The following is a 27,974-nucleotide window of genomic DNA, read 5'->3' on the forward strand; positions in this document are numbered from 1 at the left end:
CACCTAATTTTTGTATTTTTACAAAACGGGCTTTCACCATGTTGGCCAGGCTGGTCTTGAACTTCTGACCTCAGGTGATCTGCCTGCCTCGGCCTCCCAAAGTGCTGGGCTTAGAGATGTAAGCCACAGTACCCGGCCCTTCCTTTCTTTTATCTCAAAGATAACTCAAAAAAAAAAAAGCTAACACCCCCCGACAAGTAATCTTATGGATAGTGGTAGAAAACAAAAGTTCAAAATTCTTCTATTACTCGTACACATCTTCATTCTGTGTCCCTTTTTTTTTTTTTTTTTGAGATGGAGTCTCGCTCTGTCGCCCAGGCTAGAGTGTGCAGTGCCGGGATCTCGGTTCACTGCAACCTCTGCCTCCTGGGTTCAAGCAATTCGTCTCAGCCTCGCGAGTAGCTGGGATTACAAGCGCCCACCACCATGCCCGGCTAATTTTTTGTATTCTTAGTACAAAATGGGGTTTCACCATCTTAGCCAGGCTTGTCTTGAACTCCTGAATTCGTGATCCACCTGCCTTGGACCCCCAAATTCCTGGGGTTATAGGCGTGAGCGACTGTGCCTGGCCCACTGTCCTCTTTAATTTCTTCTCTCTTTGGGACCTCCCTTACCAACTCAGTTACTCACCAACTTTTACCCAGTTCTATTAAGTCACTTCAATTGAATTAAAAATGGAAGCTACCCAAACAGAATGAGAAGAGTACTGGATGCAGTGATCACACCCATCCAATTCCAATGAGCCCCAGTAGGGCCTACTCTTGGTTTCTAAATAGTGCATTTTCCATCGAAAGGAATCAAGGCTCCTTGGAGAACTGACTGAGGCAAAGAAAGTACTAGATGAGTCTAATGTATCTTATGTGCAGGAAAGGAAGTGCTCAAAGAATAACAGTGAAATATCAAAGGACAAAGAAGTCACAAGATGCTCAGTTGGTGAGGGAAACCCCCGAGAGAGGTTTACACAGTAGAAATTAGAGAAGACAGTGAGTGGGTACACTGAGTAAAGCAGACATGTTACCAGGAATACAACAGTTGTGAATTTTTCTTTTCTACCATTGCCTGTAAGGTGTTAGTTTGGGGAGTATCTGTCAATCTTTTGAAATAAAAGAATGGCAGATTATTTGGGCATCTTTATGACTAAACATATATTTATATAATTATTTTTCTTGATTTACTGGCCAAATCTGGAATAACCTGAGCATCAAAATAAACAAAAGAGGCCGGGAGCGGTGGCTCAAGCCTGTAATCCCAGCACTTTGGGAGACCAAGACGGGTGGATCACAAGGTCAGGAGATCGAGAGCATCCTGGCTAACACGGTGAAACCCCATTTCTACTAAAAAATACAAAAAACTAGCCGGGCGAGGTGGCAGGTGCCTGTAGTCCCAGCTACTTGGGAGGCTGAGGCAGGAGAATGGCATGAACCCAGGAGGCGGAGCTTGCAGTGAGCTGAGATCCGGCCACTGCACTCCAGCCTGGGCGACAGAGCAAGACTCCGTCTCAAAAAAATAAAATAAAAAATAAATAAATAAATGAACAAAAGATTATATTTCATTGAATAAAACAGGAAGTCATTAGTTCATACTAATGTAAACAAACTAATACATTGAAAGACTGAAAAGGAATGGAATAGTTGTATAATTTCTAAGCCCTGTCTCCTAAAAATAATAATTACAAAGGGAAAATGAGTAACTTTACTTTGGAAAAGCCTAGCAGACACCACCTTAATCGAGTGACCAAACATTATCAGTACTGATACAAATCAAAATTCTGTACCTTTTGAAATTATGCAATGAACAACACAGCATCACTCCTGTGATATTCCTGCTGAAGATGTGTTACCTAAATTAAACACGAGGAACCACCAGACAAGTCCAAACTGAGGGACTTTCTACAAAATAATAGCATCAAGGTTATGAACATCAAAGAAGGCCTGAAGAAACTGTTCCAGACTGGAGGAGACTAAGACAACATGAAAAATAAATGCAATGTGTGATTCTGACCTGGATCCTTTTTGCTATAAAGCATATAACTGGTACAATAATAAGCAACATTTGAAGAGGATCTGATAATTATATGGAAGTAATGTGTCAACGTTACTTTACTGATTTTGACAGTTGTAAAGTTGGAGAATGCCCCTTGTTTATAGGAAATACTAAAGTATTCAGGGATGATGGAGCATCAGGTCAGCAACACTCTCAAATGATTGAAAGAAAAAAAATTATTTCTAGCATACTTGCAACTGTTCTATATATTTCAAATTCTTTTTTTTTTGAGACGGAGTCTTGCTCTGTTGCCCAGTGGAGTGCAGTGGCACGATCTCGGCTCATGGCAAGCTCCGCCTCCCGGCTTTACGCCATTCTCCTGCCTCAGCCTCCTGAGTAGCTGGAGTAGCTGGGACTACAGGTGCCCACTACCATGCCCAGCTAAGTTTTTTTTGTATTTTTAGTAGAGGTGGGGTTTCACCGTGTTAGCCAGGATGGTCTCGATCTCCTGACCTCGTGATCTGCCCACCTCGGCCTCCCAAAAGCTGGGATTACAGGTGTGAGCCACTGTGCTTGGCCAAATTTTATCTTAAAAAATAAAAGGTTGAAGTCTAGAAAGGGTGGGGTTGGAGGTCAAAAAGAGGTGAGAGTGGTCTGTTAGCAACTATTCTCATTTATCTTAATGGAGAATCACATGGGTGAGTGTGCCACTGGGGTTCTTGCCACCTGGAATAGGTTTCCTGTATCTTTCTGCCTCATCGACTTCCAATTTCTTCTCAACAGTTTTTTGAGTAACATTTTCTCCAGTGCCTACACTTCAAATTATCTCCCTACTTCCACTCTGTTCTGGGAATGCTTCCACTGTGAGCATTCATGGACTCCCTTATTCTAAAGATAGAGAATTTTGCCATTGGAAAGCAAAAAGAAAAACACCTATCCTGAGCCAGGTGCCATGGCTCAAGACTGCAATCCCAGCTCTTTGGGAGACTGAGTCAGGAAGATCGCTTGGGCCTAGGAATTTTTTTTTTTTTTTTTTTTTTGAGACAGAGTCTCCCTCTGTCACCTAGGCTGGAGTGCGATCTCGACTCCACTTTCTAGGTTCAAGTGATTCTCCTGCCTCAGTCTCCCTAGGTAGCTGGGATTACAGGCACATGTCACCACACCCAGCTAATTCTTGTATTTTTAGTAGAGACTGGGTTTCACCATGTTGGTTAGGCTAGTCTCCAACTCCTACCTCAGGTGATCTGCCTGCCTTGGCCTCCCAAAGTGCTGGGATTAAAGGCAAGAATCACTCGTGCCCAGCCATGCCCAGGAATTTGAGCCCACCCTGGATAGCAAACTGAGACCATGTCTGAAAAAAATTAGCCAGGTGTGGTGGTGTGTGCCTGCAGTCCCAGCTACTTGGGAGCTAAGGTGGGAGAATTGCTTAAACCCAAGAGTTTGAGGCTTCAGTGAGCTGTGATTGTGCCACTGCACGCCAGCCTGAGCGACAGAGTGAGACTCTGTCTCAAGAAAGAAGAAACAAACAGGTTGGGCGCAGTGGCTCACATCTGTAATCCCAGCACTTTGGGAGGGTGAGGCGGGTGGATTACCTGAGGTCAGGAGTTCAACACCACGCTGGGCAACATGGTGAAACCCCATCTCTACTAAAAATACAAAAATTAGCCTGCTATGGTGGCATGTGCCTGTAATCCCAGTTACTCGGGAGGCCGAGGCACGAGAACTGCTTGAACCCGGGAGGTAGAGGTTGCAGTGAGCCAAGATCACACCATTTCACTCCAGCCTGGGTGACAGAGCGAGGCCCTATTTCAAAAAAAAAAAAAAAGAGAGAAAGAAGAAACAAACAGAAAAAGAAATGCCTATCTCGAAGGAGGAACTATTAATGATCCTCCCTTCTTCATACCTGACATTCACTGACATCTCTTTAACTGCCATGTTCAGTTTTCATTTTTTTATCTTTTTTTTTTTAAAGATAAGGTATCACTCTGTTGCCCAGGCTTCATTCAGTGCAGTAGTATGATCACAATTGCAGCCTCAACCTCCTGGGCTCAACTGTTCCCACCTCAGTCTTCCCAACCCCCCACACCCCCACCCAACAGTTGGAATTACAAGCACGCACCACCACACTTGGCTAATTTTAAAGTTTTTTGTACAGACAGGGTCTCACTATGTTGCCCAGGCTGGTCTTGAACTCTAGGGCTCAAGCGATCCTCCTGCTTTGACTTCCCAAAGTGCTGGGATTGCAGTTGTGAGCCACCCTGCCCATCCCATGCTCACATTTTAATAAGAGTTTTTCAAGGCCCTTCCTTCTAAACACACATCCAGAACCTCATCAAGTGTCATGCAAACCCTCTTATATTTTAAAAGAAAGCCTTGTTATATCTTCCAGACTATAACCGTTTTGACATTCTTTCCTTACATCATCCAGAAAGTTTCAAATGACATCATAAACTTTATCTACAACTTCCTGAAAAGTACCCACTATAGCTAACTTCTCCACTTTCACACCAACAGCAGCTGGCCAGCAGGGACTTGGTTATTCTATAGCAGAATGGTTTTCAGGAACAACCGATGCAAAGCTTTGCAGTACGAGGATGATGTTTACATACTCCCCCTTTCCTCTTCTTTCCTTGTTAGTGCGGCCTAGGAAGTTCTAGAGGTAGAACAAGTGCGTTATGATCCTTCTGCAAGTAGCCGTCAACTTATCCTCCAACTTTAAACATTAACAAAAACTAGGCTCTTAAAATGCATTGCCATATTCTGTCATATTCAACCAAAAAAAATTTTTTTTGAGACAGAGTTTTGCTCTTTTTGCCCAGGCTGGAGTGCAATGGTGTGATATGGGCTCACTGCAACCTCCACCTCCCAGGTTCAAGCGATTCTCCTGCCTCAGCCTCCCAAGTAGCTGGGATTACAGCCATGTGCCACCATGCCCAGCTAATTTTTTGTATTTGTAGTAGAGACAGGGTTTCTCCATGTTGGTCAGGCTGGTCTCAAACTCCTGACCTCAGGTGATCTGCCTGCCTCGGCTTCCCAAAGTGTTGAGATTACAGGCATAAGCCACAGCTCCCAGCTCAACCAAATTTTTATGCAGCCAAGCCCATAAAGATATCCAAGGAAACTGATACACCCTTAGAAAGAATACACAACAAAGGATACTAAGGCAGGCAACATCCAAAATGAAAACAGCAGCAAGTCACCTGCAAATCTAATAACAGTGCCAGCTGGAATCAACTTGTCTTTTGCTTTCTTTCTTTTTGAGACAAAGTCTTGCTCTGTCACCCAGGCTGGAGTACAGTGCTGTAATCTCGGCTCACTGCAACTTCCATCTCCCGGGTTCAAGCGATTCTCCTGCCTCAGCCTCCCGATAAGCTGGGACTACAAACACATGCCACCACACCCAGCTAATTTTTGTATTTTTTGTAGAGACGGGGTTTCACCATGTTGGCCAGGCTGGTCTCAAACTCCTGACCTCAAATGATCTGCCCGCCTCAGCCTCCAAAAGTGCTGGGATTACAGGTATGAGCCACAGTGCCCAGCCTGTCTTTTGCATTTTAAAGAGATAAGATTTTGCTTATACCCACAACATTTTAAGAAATAATTTAGGGCTGGGCGCGGTGGCTCAAGCCTGTAATCCCAGCACTTTGGGAGGCCAAGACGGGCGGATCACGAGGTCAGGAGATGGGGACCATCCTGGCTAACACGGTGAAACCCCGTCTCTACTAAAAAATACAAAAAAATAGCTGGGCGAGGTGGTGGGCGCCTGTAGTCCCAGCTACTCGGGAGGCTGAGGCAGGAGAATGGCGTAAAGCCGGGAGGCGGAGCTTGCAGTGAGCTGAGATCCGGCCACTGCACTCCAGCCTGGGCGACAGAGCGAGACTCCACCTCAAAATAAATAAATAAATAAATAAATAAAATAAATAAAAATCCAAATAAAACTAAAAATTTAAAAATATTTTGCTTGTAAGTCCATTCACTTTTCCGGGTAACTATCAAAGAACAATACTGATAGGAAAGTTTGAAGAAAGCAGAAGGGGACCTACGAGTCTTCTTCAAGAAAAGCGAACTATGTCCCTTGTTTCTATCCCTCTTTATCTACCTTATAAGGGTTACTTCCAAAGATACGTAACCTTCTATTAAAATAACATACTAGCTGGGCATGGTGGCTCATGCCTGTAATCCCAGCACTTTGGGAGGCTGAGGTGGGCAGATCACTTGAGATCAGGAGTTTCAGACCAGCCTGGTCAACATGGTGATACCCCATTTCTACTAAAAATACAAAAATTAGCCAGGTATGGTGGCACGCGCCTGTAGTCCCAGCTACTCGGGAGGCTGAGGCAGAAGAATCACTTGAACCAGGGAGGCAGAGATTGCAGTGAGTCAAGATCACACCACCGCATTCCAGCCTGGGCAATAGAGTGAGACTCCGTTTCAAAAAAAAAAAACCCTAAAATTCCTATACAGCTAAAGAAATGTGTCCTCAGTGTCCTATTGATTTTCTTTTCAAGACGGAGTCTCACTCTGTCACTTAGCCCGGAGTAGAGTGACGGGATCTCAGATCACAGCAACCTCTGCCTCCCAGGTTCAAGCGATTCTCCCACCTCAGCCTGCCGAGTAGAAGAGACAACAAGCACATGCCACCATGCCCGGTTAACTTTTGTATTTTTAGTATAGACAGGGTTTCGCCATATTGGGCAGACTGGTCTCGAACTCCTGACCTCAAGTGATCCTCCCGCTTTGGCCTCCCATAGTGCTGAGATTACAGGTGTGAACCACCGCACCCAGACTTCTTTTGTTTTTGAGACAGCGTCTCACTCTGTTCCCAGGCTGGAGCACAGTGATGCAATCACTGCAGCCATGACTTCCTGGGCTCAGGTGATTCTCCCACCACAGCCTCCTGGGCATCTGAGACTACAGACATGTGCCACCGCACCCAGCTAATTTTGTAAAATATTTTTTGTAGAGAAGGAGTTTCATCATGTTGCCCAGGCTGGTCTCAAACTCCTGGGTTTAAGCAATCCACCTCGTCCCCTTAAAATGCTGGGATTACAGGCACTGGATTACAGCCAATGTCCTACTGATTTTTAAAGTGCCCAAACCAAGTTTTCTTTTGCACTTAGAAGAGAATTTAAAATGCAATCAGAAAACCAGACTGTATTTTGCTAATTACTATAATTTTAAAATAAGGATATATTGCTATGAATGACATTTAGTTTTATCTCAGTCTATTCTCCTATGATAAGCAACAGTGAACTCAAGGGTATGATTTCAGAATGTAAAAAGCCATTAGACTGCTCCTAATAGATTCTTTTAAAATATGATCCTACAAGGCTCTTCAAAGTAAGGACAGTATGTTTTAATTGTGAGATGGATTTTTTTCAATGCTTTGACCTCTTGTCTAAAAGAGGCCTGGAAAAAGAAATAACTGCAGTGGAGTGAGGGTGTGAAATGTGTCATACCGGTTATTAAAATCCATCAAGTTCATACTTCAGTCTTGGTTTAACTGCAGCCAAAAACTGACTTGCAAGTAATTATCATCACTATCTATAATAAAAGTTAATTGGACATAATTGAACTAACACCCTAATCGGAGGGATGCTGTAACTGGCGAAGAGCCCATTCCTTCTGCTCTTTCAATCTGCAAATGAAACTGCTAATGATAATTTGTGGACAAACATGAAATTGCTCTCATGGTTTCCCCACTGCAAATCAGTCAGCAATTCCAGTTAATACCCAGCATGTTGGGCCAGGAGAAAAATCATTAACTGGTGCTTCCTTTGATAAAGATGAATTTCAACAATAACCAAGCCATTAAGTCTGAAAGTTATTGAGAATTGTTAAATTTCCCCTGGACGCCCTAAAGTAAAGCACTATGGTCTGATCTCCACATCATGCTACTATGCACTAAATGCATCATGTGCCACCAGTGTGTAGTACTAAGAAGACAATATGTAAAGACAGAAGCTACTGTTATACTGTCTCAAAAAAAAAAGTTAATAAATTAAAGTTTTTGAAGGAAGGCAATTTTAAATGAACATAAAGAATGATTTGAACTTGTTCAACAGCAATAGAAAAATACTGAAGCAAAAGCAATTACCATTCATCGAGAATTATGGGAAAGGGTTTCTTTTCTTTTCTTTTTTTTTTTTTTGAGACGGAGTATCGCTCTGTCGCCCAGGCTGGAGTGCAGTGGCCGGATCTCAGCTCACTGCAAGCTCCGCCTCCCGGCTTCACGCCATTCTCCTGCCTCAGCCTCCCGAGTAGCTGGGACTACAGGCGTCCGCCACCTCGCCAGGCTAGTTTTTTTTGTTTTTTTTTGTTTTTTTTTAGTAGAGACGGGGTTTCACCGTGTTAGCCAGGATGGTCTCGATCTCCTGACCTCGTGATCCGCCCGTCTTGGCCTCCCAAAGTGCTGGGATTACAGGTTTGAGCCACCGCGCCCGGCTATTTTCTTTCAGTAGCTAAGAGTGTGGACTAGATGACCACTAGAATCAACTTTTAGAATCTATGATTCCAAATCATTTTTTTTTTTTTTGAGACGGAGTCTCGCTCTGTCCCCCAGGCTGGAGTGCAGTGGCCAGATCTCAGCTCACTGCAAGCTCCGCCTCCTGGGTTCACGCCATTCTCCTGCCTCAGCCTTCCGAGTAGCTGGGACTAGAGGCGCCCGCCACCTCGCCCGGCTAGTTTTTTTTGTTTTTTTTTGTTTTTTTTTAGTAGAGACGGGGTTTCACCGTGTTAGCCAGGATGGTCTCGATCTCCTGACCTCGTGATCCGCCCGTCTCGGCCTCCCAAAGTGCTGGGATTACAGGTTTGAGCCACCGCGCCCGGCTATTTTCTTTCAGTAGCTAAGAGTGTGGACTAGATGACCACTAGAATCAACTTTTAGAATCTATGATTCCAAATCATTTTTTTTTTTTTTTGAGACGGAGTCTCGCTCTGTCCCCCAGGCTGGAGTGCAGTGGCCAGATCTCAGCTCACTGCAAGCTCCGCCTCCTGGGTTCACGCCATTCTCCTGCCTCAGCCTTCCGAGTAGCTGGGACTAGAGGCGCCCGCCACCTCGCCCGGCTAGTTTTTTTTGTATTTTTAGTAAAGATGGGGTTTCACCGGGTTAGCCAGGATGGTCTCGATCTCCTGACCTCGTGATCCGCCCGTCTCGGCCTCCCAAAGTGCTGGGATTACAGGCTTGAGCCACCGCGCCCGGCCCCAAATCATTTTTAAAAAGTGGTTTTTGTAAGGTCATTAACAATGTCTTACATTTGCAGGGAGTTTTACAATTTTCAAAGTGCTTTTTTACATGATTATCTCTCTCTCCATCTTCTCAAGATGCCCTTTGAGATAGTTTGGTTATGTATGATTAGTCCCATTTTCACAGATAAAGAAACTAGGAACTGGCCAGCCATCGTGGCACATGTCTGTAATCCCTGAAATTTAGGAGGCTGAGGCGGGAAGACTGCTTAAGGCCAAGAGCTCAAGACCAGCCTGGACAACATATGGAGACCCCATCTCTACAAAAAAAACAAAAACAAAAACAAATACAAAAAAAACGCCAGGTGTGGTAGTGTGCCCCTCTGGTCCTAGCTCCACGGGAGGCTGAAATGGGAGGCTCACTTGAGCCCCAGAGGTTGAGGCTGCAAGGAGCCATGATCGTGTCATTGCACTCCAGCCTGGGTGACAAAGAGACCCTATCCCCCAGCCATACAAAAAAAGTGTTAAGGCCGGGCGCGGTGGCTCAAGCCTGTAATCCCAGCACTTTGGGAGGCCGAGACGGGTGGATCACGAGGTCAGGAGATCGAGACCATCCTGGCGAACACGGTGAAACCCCGTCTCTACTAAAAATACAAAAACTAGCCGGGCGAGGCGGCGGGCGCCTGTAGTCCCAGCTACTCGGGAGGCTGAGGCAGGAGAATGGCGTAAACCGGGAGGCGGAGCTTGCAGTGAGCTGAGATCCGGCCACTGCACTCCAGTCCGGGCGACAGAGCGAGACTCCGCCTCAAAAAAAAAAAAAAAAAAAAAAAAAAGTGTTAAATGCTATGAAAAAAATAAATAGGTCAGGTGCGGTGGCTCACACCAGTAATCCCAACACTCTGGGAGGCTAAGGTGAGCAGACTGCAGGAGTCCAGGAGTTTGAGACCAGCCTGGCAATAGAGCAAACCTCGTCTCTACTAAAAATACAAAAAATTAGCCAGGTGAGATGGCGTATGCCTACAATCTCACCTACTTGGAAGGCTAAGGTGAGAGAATCACCTGAGCCCAGGAGGTTGAGGCTGCAGTGAGCCAAGATCATGCCACTGCACTCCAGCCCAGGCAACCAGAGTAAGACCCTGTTTCAAAAATAATAATAATAAAATAAATTAAATAAATGAAGCAGTGTAAGGAAACAGAAAGTATTGGGTAGGGTAGTAATTTTAAACAATACAGTCAGAGTAATCCTCACTAAGAAACGACAGTTTCTCCATGGTTTACCTGTTAGTTTCAGTGCAAGACAGCAGCACAATTTTTAATTAGGTAACTTTCTTAAAAACACTTAACCATAACTAATACAGTTTTTGTTTTCTCGTGTGAAGTTTAATACTTAGGCACTTACACCTTTAATAAAAGGCAATTTATCAACTTGTTTTCAAGAGTGGAATCCTTTTTTTTTTTTTTTTTTTTGAGATGGAGTCTCACTCTGTTGCCAGGCTGGAGTGCAGTGGCATGATCTCGGCTCACTGCAACCTCCGCCTCCCAGGTTCAAGCGATTCTCCCGCCTCAGCCTCCCAAGTAGCTGGGACTACAGGCGCACACCACCATGCCCAGCTAATTTTTGTATTTTTAGTAGAGACGGGGTTTCACCATGTTAACCAGGATGGTGTCGACCTCTTGAACTCATGATCCACCCATCTCAGCCTCCCAAAGTGCTGGGATTACAGGCGTGAGCCACTGCACCTGGCCTCTTGTTTTGGTAATACAGAAAACCTTTCTTTTTTTAGGAGACAGGCTCTGTCACCCAGGCTTCAGTGCAGTTGCACCATTATAGCTCACTGCAGCCTCAAACTCCTAGGCTCAAGTGATACTCCTGCCGCAACCTCCCGAGTAAGCTGGGACTACAGGTGATTGCCACCACACTCGGGTAACTATTTTATTTTTTGTAGAAACAAGATCTTGGTTGTTGCCCAGGCTGGTCTTGAACTTCTAGGCACAGGAGATCCTCTTGCCTTGGCCTCCCAAAGTTCTGGGATTACAGGTGTGAGTTACCACAACTGGCAAGAAAGGCTCTTTAAACAATAATAAAACAAAGTAATGCAAACTTGCACACATACCGAAGACTGCTGTTACATGCAACTATGACTTTGATAAAGACTGGCATTTCTCTGGTTGAACAATGATACTTTCTTTTTCTTTTTTTTTGAGATAGAGTTTCGCTGTTGTTTCCCAGGCTGGAGTGCCATGGCGCAATCTCAGCTCACAGCAACCTTCGCCTCCCGGGTTCAAGTGATTCTCCTGCCTCAGCCTCCCGAGTAGCTGGGATTACAGGCATGAGCAACCACGCCTGGCTAATTTTGTATTTTTTGTAGTCGGGGTTTCCCCATGTTGGTCAGGCTGGTCTCGAACTCCCGACCTCAAGTGATCCATGCACCTTGGCCTCCCAAACTGCTGGGATGACAGGCATGAGCCACCATGCCCAGCCTATGATACTTTCTTAAGTATCATATCTGAAAGATGAGCAGATGTGAACAGATGTGAGGTGGAGGGAGTTGGTATAAACAATTTTAGAGAGTTATTAAAATTGATGTGCAGGCTGAAGTGGCATAAGCTTTTTACTTCTAGACGCACTAAGGAACACTTTCTCCCAAAATATACTATCACTGATAAGAATGACACATTTCAGTTGGGACACTGGTTCAGGTTGGAGAGGAGGCAAAAATAAAAATATATCTGGCTCAAAAAGCTGCCTTTTCCAACTTAATTTTGCCAGGGACTATGGAAATAGTCAAAGGACTTTTCTTAAAAGGAAAGGTTCTTTTTGTCTCTCTGGAGAAAAGTTCTAAAACAGTACCTCTCTCCCATTGTACCATACCTCACTAAATATAGCCCAAATATTAAAATATTTTGTAAAGCACTTTAGTGAATGTACAGTGATACCTGGCAATACAAGTTAAAACTAAGATGTGGATTCTTCATTAATCTACTGGTTCCACTTTTTGTTGGGGAAAAAAAAAAAGTTCTGGAAGAATAAGATAAGCAAAAACCAAACCAGTACCTTTACAGCTACAAAATGAATGTCTTCATAATAGTAAAACCATTCCCAGCTGAATAGCTGGGTAATGCAGAGGGTCCATTCAGGAACCCAGTAAATAGGACTTTTCCATCCTAATTTAGGATAAGCTGTCTTCAACTTCTCACAGTCTTGACACATCTTTCCTTTTAAAGTAGATTAAGTCCTATCCTTTACATAGTAAAAATGAAGATAAATAAAATGCCAATGGTAGAAGTGCTTAGCTTTTGGAAGGAAGTAAATCTTAAGTTATGACTAATAATGCTTATGCTTCTCCTTTGAAGCAACATGAATGTTTTCTAAATCATCTCAATTCTGCAAGTGGTATAAAATCTGATTTTCATTCAGTTCAGCAACTAATCCTCAAAAACAGTTTGCTGAATGCAAAAAAAGAAAAGAAAAGAAAAAAGTGACTCTTCAGGTAATATCTTCCCAGCAAATAGCACCTAAAAGAAACCCCAGCTTTTTTCTTTTTTTTTTTTTTTTTTGAGACGGAGTCTTACTCTGTGGACCAGGTGCAATGGTATGATCGGCAGTGGTGTGATCTCGGCTCACTACAACCTGTGTCTCCCAGGTTCAAGCAATTCTCCTGCTTCAGCCTCTCGAGTAGCTGGAATTACAAGTGTCTGCCACCACACCCCGCTAATTTTTGTATTTTTAGTAGAGATAAGGTTTCACCATGTTGGCCAGGCTGGTCTCAAACTCCTGACCTCAAGTGATCCACCTGCCTCAGCCTCCCGAAGTGCTGGGATTATAGGCATGAGCCACTGCACCCAGCCAGAAGCCCCCAGCTTTAAAGTGATGACAGCTTTCCAATTTGGGCCCAGCAGAATGGTTCCCGCAAAGGGTGGTAAGAAGAAAGGCTGTTCTGCCATCAACCAGGTGGTAACCCAAGAATACACTATTGATATTCACAAGTGCATTCATGGAGTGAGCCTCTAAGAAGCAAGCCTCTCAGGCACTCAAAGATATCTGGAAATTTGCCATGAGGGAGAAGAGGACCCCAGATGCACACATTGATAGCAGGCTCAACAAAGCTGTCTGGCCCAAAGGAATAAGGAATGTCTCACACAGTGTATCCCTGTGTGGTTGTCCAGAAAATGTAATGAAGATAAAGATTCACTAAAACAAGCTCTATACTTTGGTTACTTAGGTACCTGTTACCACTTTCAAAATCTACAGACACTCAATGTAGATAAGAACTAACCACTGGTCATCAAATAAAATTATACAACTGCAAAAACAAAAAAGTGATGACAGTACTACTTTCATCACACACTGACTATTCTAAATGGATTTCATTTCAGGCAACAGCTCTGATTATTAGCACATATTGTCCAGTGTTAGAAAAGTTTGCTTTGGTAAGAAGAGAGGTTTGTTGCTTTGCTTTTTCTTTTTTTTTTTTTTTTTTTTTGAGAGGGAGTCCCACTCTGTCACCCAGGCTGGAGGAGTACAGTGGTGCAATCTCTGCTCACTGCAACCTCCACCTCCCAAGTTCAAGCGATTCTCCTGCCTTAGCCTCCTGAGTAACTGGGATTACAGGTGCATGCCACCACTCCTGGCTAATTTTTGAATTTTAGTAGAGATGGGGTTTCACCAGGTTGGCCAGGCTGGTCTCCAATGCCTGACCTCAAGTGATCTGCCCACCTTGGCCTCCCAAAGTGCTGAGATTACAGGCATGAGCCACCGCACCCAGCTTCTTCTTTTTTTCTTTTTAGAGACACGGTCTTGCTCTCTCACCCTGGCTGGAGTGCAGTGTCATGATAGCAGCTCATTGCAGCTTTGAATTCCTGGGCTGAAGGGATCCTTCCATCTCAGCCTCCCAAGTAGCTGGGAGTACAGGCACACACCACCATACACACCTAATTTTTTTATACAGAGACAGGGTCTCACCATCTTGCCTGAGCTGGCCTCAAACTCCTGGGCTCAAGCAATCCTCCTGCTTCGGTCTCCCAAAGTGTTGGGATTACAGGCATGAGCCACTGCGTCCGGCTGCAGTTTGTTTCTTTAGCTTAAGCTACCAACAGCTCACCCACATGATGAACAATTTACATATACTATGGGGTCAGAAAACACCAATAGGCCAGGTGCGGTGGCTCACGCCTGTAATCCCAGCACTTTGGGAGACCGAGGTGGGTGGATCACAAGGTCAGGAGATCGAGACCATCCTGGCTAACTTGGTGAAACCCCGTCTCTACTAAAAATACAAAAAATTAGCTGGGCATGGTGTGGCAGGCGCCTGTAGTCCCAGCTACTCGAGAGGCTGAGAGAGGAGAGTGGTGTGAACCCGGCAGGCGGAGCTTGCAGTGAGCCGAGATCGCACCACTGCACTCCAGCCTGGGTGACAGAGTGAAACTCCGTCTCAAAAAAAAAAAAAAAAAAAAAGACATTTCAGTATCAAAAGCTAGTTTATGCATGACTTACTTGAAAGATTTTAATTCTCCATAGCACCTCGGGGGATTAGGTAAACAAAGGTCAAGTCTCTTCAGGAACCAGGAGGTCTATCTTCTTCTCCCCTTGGCAATCCGAGGTCCTATGGCCTCAGACTGAATGACACCACCAGCTTTCCTGGTTCTTGAGCTTGCAGACAGCATGTTGTGGAACTTCTCAGCCTCCATAACTAAATGAGCCAAGTCCTAATCCCCTCTTACATATTTACCCTCCTGGTTCTGTTTTTCTGGAGAATGCTAATACAGATTTTTTATTTTTATTTTTTTTCAGGCAGAGTCTCACTCTGTTGCCAGGCTAGAGTGCAGTGGTGCAATCTCAGCTCACCGCAACCTCCACCTCTTGGGTTCAAGCAATTCTCCTGTCTCAGCCTCCCGAGTAGCTGGGACTACAGGCATGCACCACCACGCCCGGCTAATTTTTGTATTTTTTAGTAGAGACAGGGTTTCACTATGTTGGCCAGGATGGTCTTTATCTCTTGACCTTGTGATCCGCCTGCCTTGGCCTCCCAAAGTGCTGGGATTACAGGCATGGGCCACCATGCCTGGCCTGTAATATAGATTTTATATTTAGTATTAAATAAAACAAACTGTACCAAGGATACTACACTGAGCTGAATTTTTCTAGGTCAATTACTGAGTTATATACTACTTTTGATAATTAAGAAACTAAGTGTAGGCTGGGCACGGTGACTCACATCTATAATCCCAGCACTCTGGGAGGCCGAGGTGGGCAGATCACGAGGTCAGGAGATCGAGACCATCCTGGCTAACACGGTGAAACCTCGTCTCTACTAAAAATACAAATACAAAATTAGCCGGCGTGGTGGCAGGCGCCTGTAGTCCCGGCTACTCAGGAGGCTGAAGCGGGAGAATGGGGTAAACCCGGTTGGTAGAGCTTGCAGTGAGCTGAGATCACGCCACTGCACTCCAGTCTGGGTAACAGAGTGAGATTCCATCTCAGAAAAAGAAAGAAAGAAAGAGAGAGAGAGAGAGAGAAAGAGAGAGAGAAAGAAAGAGAAAGAAAGAGAGAAAGAAAGAAAGAGAGAAAAAGAGAGAAAGAGAAAGAAGGAAAGAAAGAAAGAAAGAAAAAAAGAAAGGAAGGAAGGAAGAAAAGAGAAAAGAAAGGAGGAATGAAGGAAAGAAAGAGAAGGAAGGAGGGAAAGAAAGAGAAGGAAAAAGAGAAAGAAAGAGAGAAAGAGAAAGAAAGAGAAAGGGAGAAAGGAAGGGAAGGAAGGAGGAAGGAAGGAGGAAGGAAGGAAGAAGAAGGAAGGAAGGAAGGAAGGAAGGAAGGAAGGAAGAAAGAAACTAAGCGTAGTCTGGGCAACTCATGGTTCTAATCTCAGCACTTGGGAGGCCAAGGTGGGAAGATTGTTGGAGCCCAGGAGTTTGAGACCAACCTGAACAACATAAGGAGACCCCGTCTCTACAAAAAAATGAAAAAAGTAGCCAGGCATGATGAAGCGAACCTGTGGTCCCACCTACTCAAGAGGCTGAGATAGGCCAGGCATGGTGGCTCACACCTGTAATCCCAGCACTTTGGGAGGCCATGGCAGGCAGATCACTTAAGGTCAGAAGTTCGAGACCAGCCTGGCCAAGACAGTGAAACCCCATCTCTACTGAAAATACAAAAATTAGCCTGGTGTGATGGTACATGCCTATAATCCCAGCTATTCGGGAGGTTGAGGCACAAGAATCACTTGAACCCAAGAGGTGGAGGTTACAGTGAGCTGAGATCACGCCACTGAACTCCAGTCTGGGTGACAAAGCAAGACTCCCATCTCAAAAAAAAAAATAAAAGAGGCTGAGATGTGCAGATTGCCTAACCCCAAGGGGTAGAGACTGCAGTGAGCTGTGATCACACTACTGGATGACACAGTGAGATCCTGTCTCAAAAAAAAAAAAAAAGAAAAAAAGAGAAACAAAAAAGTGGGATCTCTGTCTCAAAACAAAATTAAGTGTAATACAAGTTCTTGGCTATCTTGCCTACTGCTTAGTTGAATGACCAAAGAAAAAAACAAATTTCTCAGTAGTCTGTATGCCTAGAAAATCTCAGTTAAAACCAGAGGAAGTTAACGCTATTGCTTAAAAATGTGTCCTTGAAGGCCGGGCGTGGTGGCTCAAGCCTGTAATCCCAGCACTTTGGGAGGCCGAGACGGGTGGATCACGAGGTCAGGAGATCGAGACCATCCTGGCTAACACGGTGAAACCCCGTCTCTACTAAAAAATACAAAAAACTAGCCGGGCGAGGTGGCGGGCGCCTGTAGTCCCAGCTACTCGGGAGGCTGAGGCAGGAGAATGGCGTAAACCCGGGAGGCGGAGCTTGCAGTGAGCCGAGATTGCGCCACTGCACTCCAGACTGGGCGACAGAGCGAGACTCCGGCTCAAAAAAAAATGTGTCCTTGAGGCAGGGCATGGTGGCTCACGCCTGTAATCCCAGCACTTTGGGAAGTGGAGGCGGGTGGATCACCTGAGGTCGGGAGTTTCAGACCAGCCTGACCAATATGGAGAAACCCCATCTCTCTCTCTCTTTTTTTTTTTTTGAGACGGAGTCTTGCTCTGTCGCCCAGGCTGGAGTGCAGTGGCCGGATCTCAGCTCACTGCAAGCTCCGCCTCCCAGGTTCACGCCATTCTCCTGCCTCAGCCTCCCAAGTAGCTGGGACTACAGGCGCCCACCACCGCGCCTGGCTAGATTTTGTATTTTTTTTTAGTAGAGACGGGGTTTCACCGTGTTAGGCAGGATGGTCTCGATCTCCTGACCTCGTGATCCGCCCGTCTCGGCCTCCCAAAGTGCTGGGATTACAGGCTTGAGCCACCGCGCCCGGCCGAGAAACCCCATCTCTACTAAAAATACAAAATTAGCTGGGCACATGGTGGCATGCAGTGGTACATGCCTATAATCCCAGCTACTTGGGAGGCTGAGGCAGGAGAATTGCTTGAACCTGGGAGACGGAGGTTGCAGTGAGCCGAGATCACGCCATTGCACCCCAACCTAGGCAACAATAGTGAAACTCCATCTAAAAAAAAAAAAAAAGTGTCCTTGAGAGTATCTTTGGATTGATTTCACCTATCTATACTCTGCCTGCTTGCCCTTTTGTATGTATAATCAATAACAGACTTTTCACAGATCAGGAATGAACTTCTGTTTTTTCCACTGTTTGGTCTTTGTGACTCTAAGGAATGAACTCTTAACTAGAGTCTTGCCCATATCTTGGTAAAGATGCGCTCTGCCCTTTTCAGTTAGGCTGCAATGTAACAAACTCAGTCCATGACTGAATTTAATCTAATCAGCCCAGTATTTACTTCCTAGGATCCACCAGCACCAAATATAACAAAACTTCAATTTGGAAGTCGGGCACCACGGTGCACACCTGTAGTCCCAGCTACTTGGGAGGCTGTCAGGAGGATTGCTTGAGTCTGGGAATTCAAGGCCAGCCTGGGCAACATAATTGGGACAGCATCCTGTCTCAAAACAAAACAAATTAAAATCACCTTCAAGTTGGTCTTTCCTTAACTTTATTTTTTCTTAAGCTTTCTTCTCTTGATTAATAATAGCATCCTGGTGTTTGGGTTCCCTTCACAACCAGAAAGATAAAAAAAAAAGCCTCTCAGAGTAGAGATAGGAAAACTTCAAATCATTTCAAATGGGTTCCTGAAATTTCTTGGAGAAAATAATAAACTGTATTAGAAATTCAGAGAAAGGAAGAATTCAGAGACCTTGGCTCTCAGTCTGGCTTCACTACCAAATCACTTAAGTTATTTCGATAATCACAGAGCATTGGTTTTCCCTACTTCAGAGAAATGCTGAGACCAATGTTCATTTAATTCACTGGATAAAAACTATCTAAAATTAAGAATATTTATCTTTTTTTTTCTTTTTTTTAGACGGAATTTCGCTCTTGTTGCCCAGGCTGCAGTGCAATGGCGCAATCTCGGCTCACTGCAACCTCCACCTCCTGGGTCCAAGCGATTCTCCTGCCTCGGCTTCCCAAGTAGCTGGGATTACAGGCATGCACCACCACACACAGCTAATTTTTTTATTTTTAGTAGAGATGGGGTTTCTCCATGTTGGTCAGGCTGGCTTCGAACTCCTGAACTCAGGTGATCTACCTGCCTTGGTTTCCCAAAGTGCTGGGATTACAGGCGTGAGCCACTGCGCCTGGCAGAATATTTACCTTAATACTGGCAATGATTCTTGGTCTGAAGAAATACTTGTTTTTTCTGTGTGTGTTTTGTTTGTTTGTTTGTTTTGTTTTGTTTTTATGTGGAGTCTCACTCTGTCACCCAGGCTGGAGTGCAGTCAAGAGATCTCAGCTCGGCTGGGCGCGGTGGCTCACGCCTGTAATCCCAGCACTTTGGGAGGCCGAGGTGGGCGGATCACGAGGTCAGGAGATCCAGACCACCCTGGCTAACACGATGAAACCCCGTCTCTACTAAAAATACAAAAAATTGGTCGGGCGCAGTGGCGGGCGCCTGTAATCCCAGCTACTCGGGAGGCTGAGGCAGGAGAATGGCGTGAATCGGGGAGGCGGAGCTTGCAGTGAGCTGAGATCGCGCTACTGCACTCCAGCCTGGGCGGCAGAGCAAGACTCCATCTCAAAAAAAAAAAAAGGGATCTCAGCTCACTGAAACCTCCACCTCCCGGGTTCAAGTAATTCTCCTGCCTCAGCCTCCTGAGTACCTGGAATTACAGGCCTGCGCCACCACGCCCACCTAATTTTCATATTTTTAGTAGAGACGAGGTTTCACCATGTTGGTCAGGCTGGTCTTGAACTCCCGGCCTCAAGTGATCCACCCACCTCAGCCTCTCCAAATGTTGGGATTACAGGCATGAGCCATCACATCCGGCCCAAACTCTTGTCTTAACCTTTTGTGAGACGTTTTATGTATTTACAGATCATGAAATCTTAATGAAGTAAACGTCTAAGATCTGACCAAAAGGACCTCAAGTGTTCATAGAATGCTAACATATAGAACAAAGTTTAAGGAAGACACAAAGGCCTGGATTCTAAAAAATAAATAAACAATTTGAATGTCTGGCTTAAAACAAAAGATTAAAAGTTTGTATCAGGGCCGGGCGTGGTGGCTCAAGCCTGTAATCCCAGCACTTTGGGAGGCCGAGACGGGCGGATCACGAGGTCAGGAGATCGAGACCACCCTGGCTGGCACGGTGAAACCCCGTCTCTACTAAAAATACAAAAAAAAAAAACTAGCCGGGCGAGGTGGCGGGTGCCTGTGGTCCCAGCTACTTGGGAGGCTGAGGCAGGAGAATGGCGTAAACCCGGGAGGTGGAGCTTGCAGTGAGCTGAGATCTGGCCACTGCACTCCAGCCTGGGCGACAGAGCGAGACTCCGCCTCAAAAAAAAAAAAAAAAGTTTGTATCAGAAAGGTAACTTTGTTTTGAATGGTCCTAACAATTCATAATTCCTGCAGTATCAAATACAGTCTGGGTCATTAATTCAGTTCAGTGGACTCTTTTCCTTTTACTGCCAGATTGAACAGCTCTAAGGATAATCTCCCTCACTCTCCCAGGGCTCAGTTGGAAGATTCATTATTTATGCCCTCAATTGTTTATTCTGTCCTATTTTTCCATACGTCCAGGCCCAAGAGCTGTGTTACCACTGGCCTGTTTCCAAAATGAATGCATTACTCATTGCTCTATTAGCTACGAAAACAAAATAATCAAACAGTGGTATCTTAACGTTGGAGAGCAACCCCACCAACCACTTGATCCAGGAGAGAAATTAGTAACAATGTCAGCCCAGGTTACCAAAAGCTAAATTGTCCTGAAGAGAGATCCATACATCATTCTAGTCCTTTATTTTGAGCCACTGAACAACATACATGCATATCCAACAAGGATTCTTAAAGGACAGTATCATTAGAAAGACAGCTCTGGCCTTCACTGAGAGCAGACTGTAAACTACTGAGGGTTAAACTGAGATAAAATTTGCCTAGCAACCATTCTTTAGGAAGAGTTCAGTAACTCACCAACAATAAATTCTACATCCTCATCTGATTGGTAAACAGATTACAGACTCCACTAAGTCCTCTACTTTCAGGATTCAGACTCACAGCAAACAACTTCCTCAAAAGATTCAGCTTCAAGAGCCAAACCCTGGGGGAGGGGGTTGTGCTTAAACACAAAATATTGTCTCTGACACCTGACTGAAAAAGCTGAAAATCTAAAAAGTATCATCACCCATATCTCCATATGAATGCATCCATTGTTCTAAATAAATCTCTGACAATTGAGAGAGCATTCCCAGTGTCTCTTTTGCCTCTAATATTTTCTCACGTTGAGTAAGCTTTTCCCAATTCCAAACCTTACAACACTCAAGCTGATTATTATGAGAATCAAGCAATACCAAGGGCCCAATATTTTTCTTTCACCTTCTCAAGGGGATCATTTTATACTTCTGATGTGAACAGGGGATTAGTCTCGAGCCTCCCTTTAGAGAGAACATAGAGTCCTTTTTCTTAACACATTCTAAGCCATGACTCACAGAAATAAGCAGGATGGGCCAGGCACGGTGGCTCACGCCTGTAATCCCAGCACTGTAGGAGGCCGAGGAAGGTGGATCACCTGAGGTCAGTTCGAGACCACGCTGGCCAACATGGTGAAACCCTGACTCTACTAAAAATACAAAAATTAGCCAGGCATGGTGGTGCATGTCTGTAATCCCAGCTACTCAGGAGGCTGAGGCAGGAGAATTGCTTGAACCTGGGAGGTGGAGGCTGCCGTGAGCAGAGACTGTGCCACTGCACTCCAGCCTGGGCGACCGAGTGAGACTCCATCCCCCCCCCAAAAAAAAAAAGAAAAAGAAAAAGAAATAAATGAAATAAGCAAGATGAATAAAAACAGACTGCTAAAGAAAATTAAATCAATTGCTTTAACCTCAACCAGCACTATGTCCCCTCAACCTAAGAGATTTATGGCTTTCTATAGTTGTTTCCTTGCAGATGACCAAATTCCAGGATTTCCATGCACCTTAAATGATAGTTGAATATCAGTGCAAATAGGGTTTGCACTTATGATTAGTTCTATACATAGTCTTCTGTCTCCTGGGAAAATCCTCTCAGGAACCCCTAATTATTGCACCATGCAAAATAGTGATCACACAAATCAGTCAAGAAAAGAGAAATATCGGGTGTGGAGGGGTACAGTGGCTCACACCTTAATCCCAACACTTTGGGAGGCCTCTGGGAGGATTGCTTGAGGCCAGGAGTTTGACAACAACCTGAGCAACAGAGCCAGACCCTATTCTCTACAAAACATAAAAATTAAAAAATGGCAATATAAAAAAGTGAGTGAAGTATAATATAACATTATAAAGCTGTACTTACTGCTGACCCATGGGTAGAGAACTTAAAAACCACCCAGATATCAAATAGAAGAGCAACTTGTTTTTTGATAGAAGCGAGCTGAAATCTTACAGCCTCCAACTTTTGTTTTTGTTTTTTGGGGTTTTTTTTGAGACAGGGTCTCACTCTGTCACCCAGGCTGGAGTGCAGTGGCACAACCCTGGCTCACTGCAACCTCCGCCTTCCGGGTTCCAGCAATTCTCCCACCTCAGTCTCCCAAGTAGCTGGGACTACAGGAGTGCACCACCACGCCCAGCTAATTTTTTTGTTTTGGTAGAGACGGGTTTTCCCCATGTTGGTCTTTAACTTCTGACCTCAAGTGATCCACCCACCTCAGCCTCCCAAAGTGCTGGGATTACAGGAGCAAGCCATTGCACCCTGCCTTCCAACTGGTTTTTTGGTCACTTCCCCAGCTTCCTATACCTTAGACATCAAAGTGCACTTTGTTTTATATACTAGCTAACTTTGTTTATATACTAGCTAACTGTCAAGGCTTCAATCAGTGATTTTTAACAGTTCACTTTCAGTAGCAAGTTAACAAAGTCAACATCTGGGGGAACCCCTTTCCCTCCCAATTTAAACACAACTAATGGAGCCTTAAGGGACAAGTGAGTAATAACATAAAAACCCAAAACCTGACACAGGATTACTGTGAATCTATTTTTTAGTAACATGTCTATTCTAAGGTACTTGAAGTCTTATTTTTAAAAAAGGTTAAAAAGTAAGCCTCCTAATCCCTATTACTTTCCACAGCTGAAGTGGTTTCCTATCCCATTATCCCTATTTTTTATAATACTTGCTTTCATCTCAAATTGCTCCTGTTTAGAGATCTAATAAATCAGTGCAAAGAAAAAAATCACTAATCTAGCCAAAACTGTAAGACAGCTCCAGTGTATCAATTCTGTTTTCAAAAGTGGACCCCAGTTAGAACAATCTTTGGAAACTGAACCTGCATTACATAAACTCTGAACCATTTTAATTAATATTTATCAAAGTGTTGCCAAAAAAAAAAAAGATATTCATCCCTTCTGGTACTGTAGCTCTTTGCTAATCAACATTAAGATAAACCTGGTCCAAACACATTTCGTTGAAAATGCCCACTTAGGCCGGGCACGGTGGCTCACGCCTGTAATCCCAGCACTTTAGGAGGCTGACGTGGGTGGATCACGAGGTCAGGGGGTCAAGACCATCCTGGCTAACACAGTGAAACCCCGTCTCTACTAAAAATATAAAGAATTAGCCAGGTGTGGTGGCAGGTGCCTGTAGTCCCAACTACTCAGGGAGGCTGAGGCAGGAGAGTGGCGTGAATCTGGGAGGTGGAGCTGGCAGTGAGCCGAGATCACGCCACGGCACTCCAGCCTGGGCGACAGACTCTGTTTCAAAAAAAAAAAAAAAAAAAAGAAAAGAAAATGTCCACTTAAAGCTAGTGTACTATGGACACTGCCACCCAACACACACACACACACACACACACACACACACACTCCCTTTGTTTCTAACATCAAAAACTTTGGATTTTCTATTTTCCACTGAAAACGTTTTTCTCAATTTAAAGCCTACAAAGACGTTCCCGATTCTGGAGATAGGTGTTCTTCAGAAAGAAGGGACCCCTAAGATGAAGAAGCAAAGGAACTCAAAAAAGATAAATTTCATTTAAGTTGTAATGCTATAGCCACCCAAATTCATAAACTTTGGGGAGAGGAACCTTTTTTAAAAAACTAACGAGGCTGGGAGCGGTGGCTCACGCCTGTAATCCCAGCACTTTGGGAGGCTGAAGCAGGCAGATCACGAGGTCAGGAGTTCAAGACCAGCCTGACTAACATGGTGAAACCGAATCTCTACTAAAAACACAAAAAATTAGCCCGAAACGGTGGTAGGCGCCTGTAACCTCAGCTACTCAGGAGACTGAGGCAGGAGAATCGCTTGAACCCTGGAGGCGGAGGTTGCAGTGAGCCGAGATCGCACCACTGCACTCCAGCCTGGGCGACAGAGCGAGACTCAACTCAAAAAACAAAAACAAAAACAAAAACAAAAAAAACCCACGAACTAAAATTCATCTGGAGGTTTTTTTAAGTTTGGTTTTGGTTTTTGACGGTAGAAACTAATCCCTCCGAGGGTCTGTGAATATAAGAAATATACCGACAGAGAAAAAGATAAGACTTTTAAGTTTCAGCAACAACAAGGTAAGTTTGCCTGCTCTAGTCAGGTTTCTGCAACAGAGATGAGCTACTACACAAAGCCGGTGACAATGTACTCTAGGAAGAGACTTCAGCAGAGTTAATCGCTAACAACTATCAGGATTTCCTTTAACCACCATTTGACTGGGGCTGCTCTCTCTTTCCACTAGCACCTCCTCTCCTTTCAGATTGTTATTGCTGATCAAGGCAGTCCCAAGGAGGAAAATGGTGAAGACAGCCTTAATGGACACGGATGCAGTACAGTTCCAAATATCCACTCCTAGCTTGCCTTTTTTTTTTTTTTTAGATTGCGGTCTACTGCATCAGATATCACACAAAACAGGGCTCCTCTTTTCTTCTCTGTGCATTTTACTATACGACCGATATCGACACATCAGTAAAAAGAGATAAGAGTCCTGAATCTCCTTACCCATCTGCAGGGGTGAGATGAAGGGAAGGAAAAAAAATGATGAACGGTAGAAACAGATAAGCAAAACAAACTGATGGGATCCAGAGATATTATTTCCCATTCCATTTCCCCTTCTCTTACAAGGTTAAGTCGGCTGAAGTCGGGGTCGCGTTAGAAAAAGCACACACACCTTGCGCCCTGGAAAGAAGGTGAGGTTCGCTCCGCAGCGCTCGGTGGGGCTCCTGGCTCCGCCCCGCCCGCCTGGGGCAGCTCAGCCCAGCTCACCCCCTCCCTGGGAGGATGGAAGAGAAGGGGCTTCTAGCTGTCTAGGCAGGGGGAGGGGGAGGCGGCTGCTCCGGGTGCCAGGCTCACGGAGCGCAGGACTCCGCGGTGCGCCGACACCCCCTCCCCCAGCCGGCTGCCGCTTGCTCCCAGCCGCCGCCGGAAGCCAGCCCCGCCCCCTCACCTCCACCCTGGCTCTTCGCGAGCCCCCTCCTGTCTGCACAGCCAATGGCAAGCCAGGGATCCAGCAGAGCGACTCGCCAAGCAGCCAACTGGGGAGGTCCACAGGGAGGTCAGCCACCGGGATAGGCCCGCTACCCGCGGACACGGCCCGACTCGGCTCCTCTTTGTTAGCGCTGCCCCCATCTCTCCCGGCCCCCACCCCAAAGCCAGGAGCCAAGCATCCCGTAGCTGGGCCAGGTGAAGCTGCGCCCCTCCGCACCCCTTCTCCCTCTGCCCCGCCCCCTCCCACTTTCGACCTGGGTACTAGGAGAACCCCCCTACCCACGCGATACCTCCCAGAGTGGCTCAGACTTCAACAGCAATTGCCACCTGGAGACACTCGACAGTAAAAAGATGCTCCCCAAGCCTCTCCGCCTCTAGTCTAATCAATTGCACTGCACTGTAACAGTGGACGGATTTAGGATTGCATATTAAATCAGTTGCACACATCAATCCTCCCTGTCGGAAACTCCAGCTTCCCGTGACGCAGAAATTAAGGGGTGGGGGTGGAGGCATGTTGGGAAAGTATGTATCTAGAAGTTGGTGGGGTGGAGAAGGGAATACATGAAATCATCGGCCAAAAAAAAAAGAACAACAAAAAAAACCACACATAGTTGGCTCCAACCTGTTTCAGATACAAAACATCAGCTGGATGTATCCAATCCAGTTAAATCCCAAGCAGGTTTCAGTACAATTAGGAAGCAAACACCTAATCCTTGTTCAATCATATACCTAATATTATGGGGAACATACTCTCAGCAACCACCAGGCTCAGAGTAACTGGCAGGTTGCACCAACACTTCAATCACCAATTGGAATAGAACTAACTGGAATAGAACATGCTAAACACTGTGGTATGTTTTCTTGGGGGTAGTGACAGAGCACCACATGGGGTTCATTTAAGAAAACTGGCCGGGCGCGGTGTGTCTCACCTGTAATCCCAGCACTTTGAGAGGCCAACGCGGGCAGATCACTTGAACCCAGGTGTTCGAGACCAGCCTGGTCAACATGGTGAGACCCCCCATCTCTACCACAAATTTTAGATGTAGCTAGGCGTGGTAACTCACGCTCTAGTCCCAGCTACTTGGCAGAATACACTGAACAGAGACAATGTCACTGCACTCCGGCCTGAGAGTAAGATCCTAACTCAAAAAAAAAAAAGATAGAGAAAAAGAAAACGGGGGTCAGGGAAGGCAAGCTATTACCTAGATTGTCATTTTTGTTCAGAGTTCTCGCAAACGCATGACATTAAATATCTACATCACACTCTACAACACTGCTTAATCGCCCCAAACACTACTATAATTTAAAACAAAACGAAACTTTAAGCAGTCTAGGCTACCTTGGAACTCAAAACATTTCATATATAACCACCTCAGTACTCCTGGAAGATGGAAAAGGAGCTGTATGACATACCTGTTTTATTTTATTTATTTATTTTTGAGACGGAGTTTCACTCTGTTGCCCAAGCTAGAGTGTAGTGGCGAGATGCTGTGGTGTAATCTCGGCTCACTGCAACCTCCGCCTCCTAGATTCAAGCAATTCTGCTTCAGCCTCTTAAGTAGCTGAAATTACAGGTGCTCACCACCACGCCCAGTTAATTTTTGTTTTTTGTTTTTTTTTTTTGAGACGGAGTCTCGCTCTGTCGCCCAGGCTGGAGTGCAGTGGCGGGATCTCAGCTCACTGCAAGCTCCGCCTCCTGGGTTTACGCCATTCTCCTGCCTCAGCCTCCCAAGTAGCTGGGACTACAGGCGCCCGCCACCTCGCCCGGCTACTTTTTTTTTTTTTTTTTTTTTTTTTTTGTATTTTTTAGTAGAGACGGGGTTTCACCGTGTTAGCCAGGATAGTCTCGATCTCCTGACCTCGTGATCCGCCCGTCTCGGCCTCCCAAAGTGCTGGGATTACAGGCTTGAGCCACCACGCCCGGCCTATTTTTTAAGCACATATGAATATACATCTCTTGGTCCAACATAATATATAGATGTTAAACCAATCTGTCAACAGTAGTTATCATTGAGAGAATAAGCATATAGTTAGGGAGAACTGAAAAAGAGAATTTGTTTTATTGTACCTTTTAAACAATAAAAAAGAGGGCCAGGTGCAGGGGCTTGCACTTTGGGTGGCTCAGATAGGCAGATCTCAAGGTCAGGAGATTGAGATCAGCCTGGCCAACATGGTAAAACCCCGTCTCTAAAAAAAGTACAAAAAGGGCCCGGCGCAGTGGCTCACGCCTGTAATCCCAGCACTTTGGGAGGCCGAGACGGGTGGATCACAAGGTCAGGAGATGAAGACCACCCTGGCTAACACGGCGAAACCCCGTCTCTACTAAAAAATACAAAAAACTAGCCGGGCGAGGTGGCGGGCACCTGTAGTCCCAGCTACTTGGGAGGCTGAGGCAGGAGAATGGCGTGAACCCGGGAGGCGGAGCTTGCAGTGAGCTGAGATCCGGCCACTGCACTCCAGCTTGGGCGACATAGCGAGACTCCGTCTCAAGAACAAAAAAAAAAGTACAAAAAATAGCCGGGAGTTGTGGCGCACATCTGTAATCCCAGCTACTCGGGAGGCTGAGGTAGGAGACTCGCTTGAAACTGGGAGGCACAGGTTGCAGTGAGTTGAGATCATGCCACTGCACTCCAGCCTGAGCAACAGAGGAAGACTCCATCTCAAAAAAAAAAAAAAAAAATTAAGGCACAGCACGGTGGCTGACACCTGTAATCCTAGCACTTTGGGATGCTGAATCGGGCAGCTCACTTGAGGTTAGGGGTTCAAAACCAGCCTTGCCAACATGTTGAAACCTCATCTCTACAAAAAATAAAAAATAATAATAATTAGCC

General features: G+C 45.3%; 1 protein-coding gene across 11 annotated transcripts in view; it reads right to left on the reverse strand.

Annotated features, from left to right (window-relative positions):
* FAM222B (family with sequence similarity 222 member B) overlaps window positions 1-27,974 on the reverse strand; it is a 114,968-nt gene that overhangs the window by 39,370 nt on the left and 47,624 nt on the right. For 2 of the 11 annotated variants that reach the window (XM_033181856.1, XM_033181849.1), the window contains exon 1: window positions 24,827-25,102. The exons of 7 other annotated variants lie outside the window; for them this stretch is intronic. The gene's annotated coding sequence lies outside the window, so the exon portion shown is untranslated. Of the gene's footprint in view, window positions 1-24,777; window positions 25,103-27,974 lie in introns of those variants that run through there. 2 more of the 11 variants (XM_033181857.1, XM_033181853.1) reach the window with 2 other exon arrangements.

This window comes from Trachypithecus francoisi, unplaced genomic scaffold (genome assembly GCF_009764315.1).
Source record: "Trachypithecus francoisi isolate TF-2019V2 unplaced genomic scaffold, Tfra_2.0 Lachesis_group20, whole genome shotgun sequence".
Taxonomy (NCBI): domain Eukaryota; kingdom Metazoa; phylum Chordata; class Mammalia; order Primates; family Cercopithecidae; genus Trachypithecus; species Trachypithecus francoisi.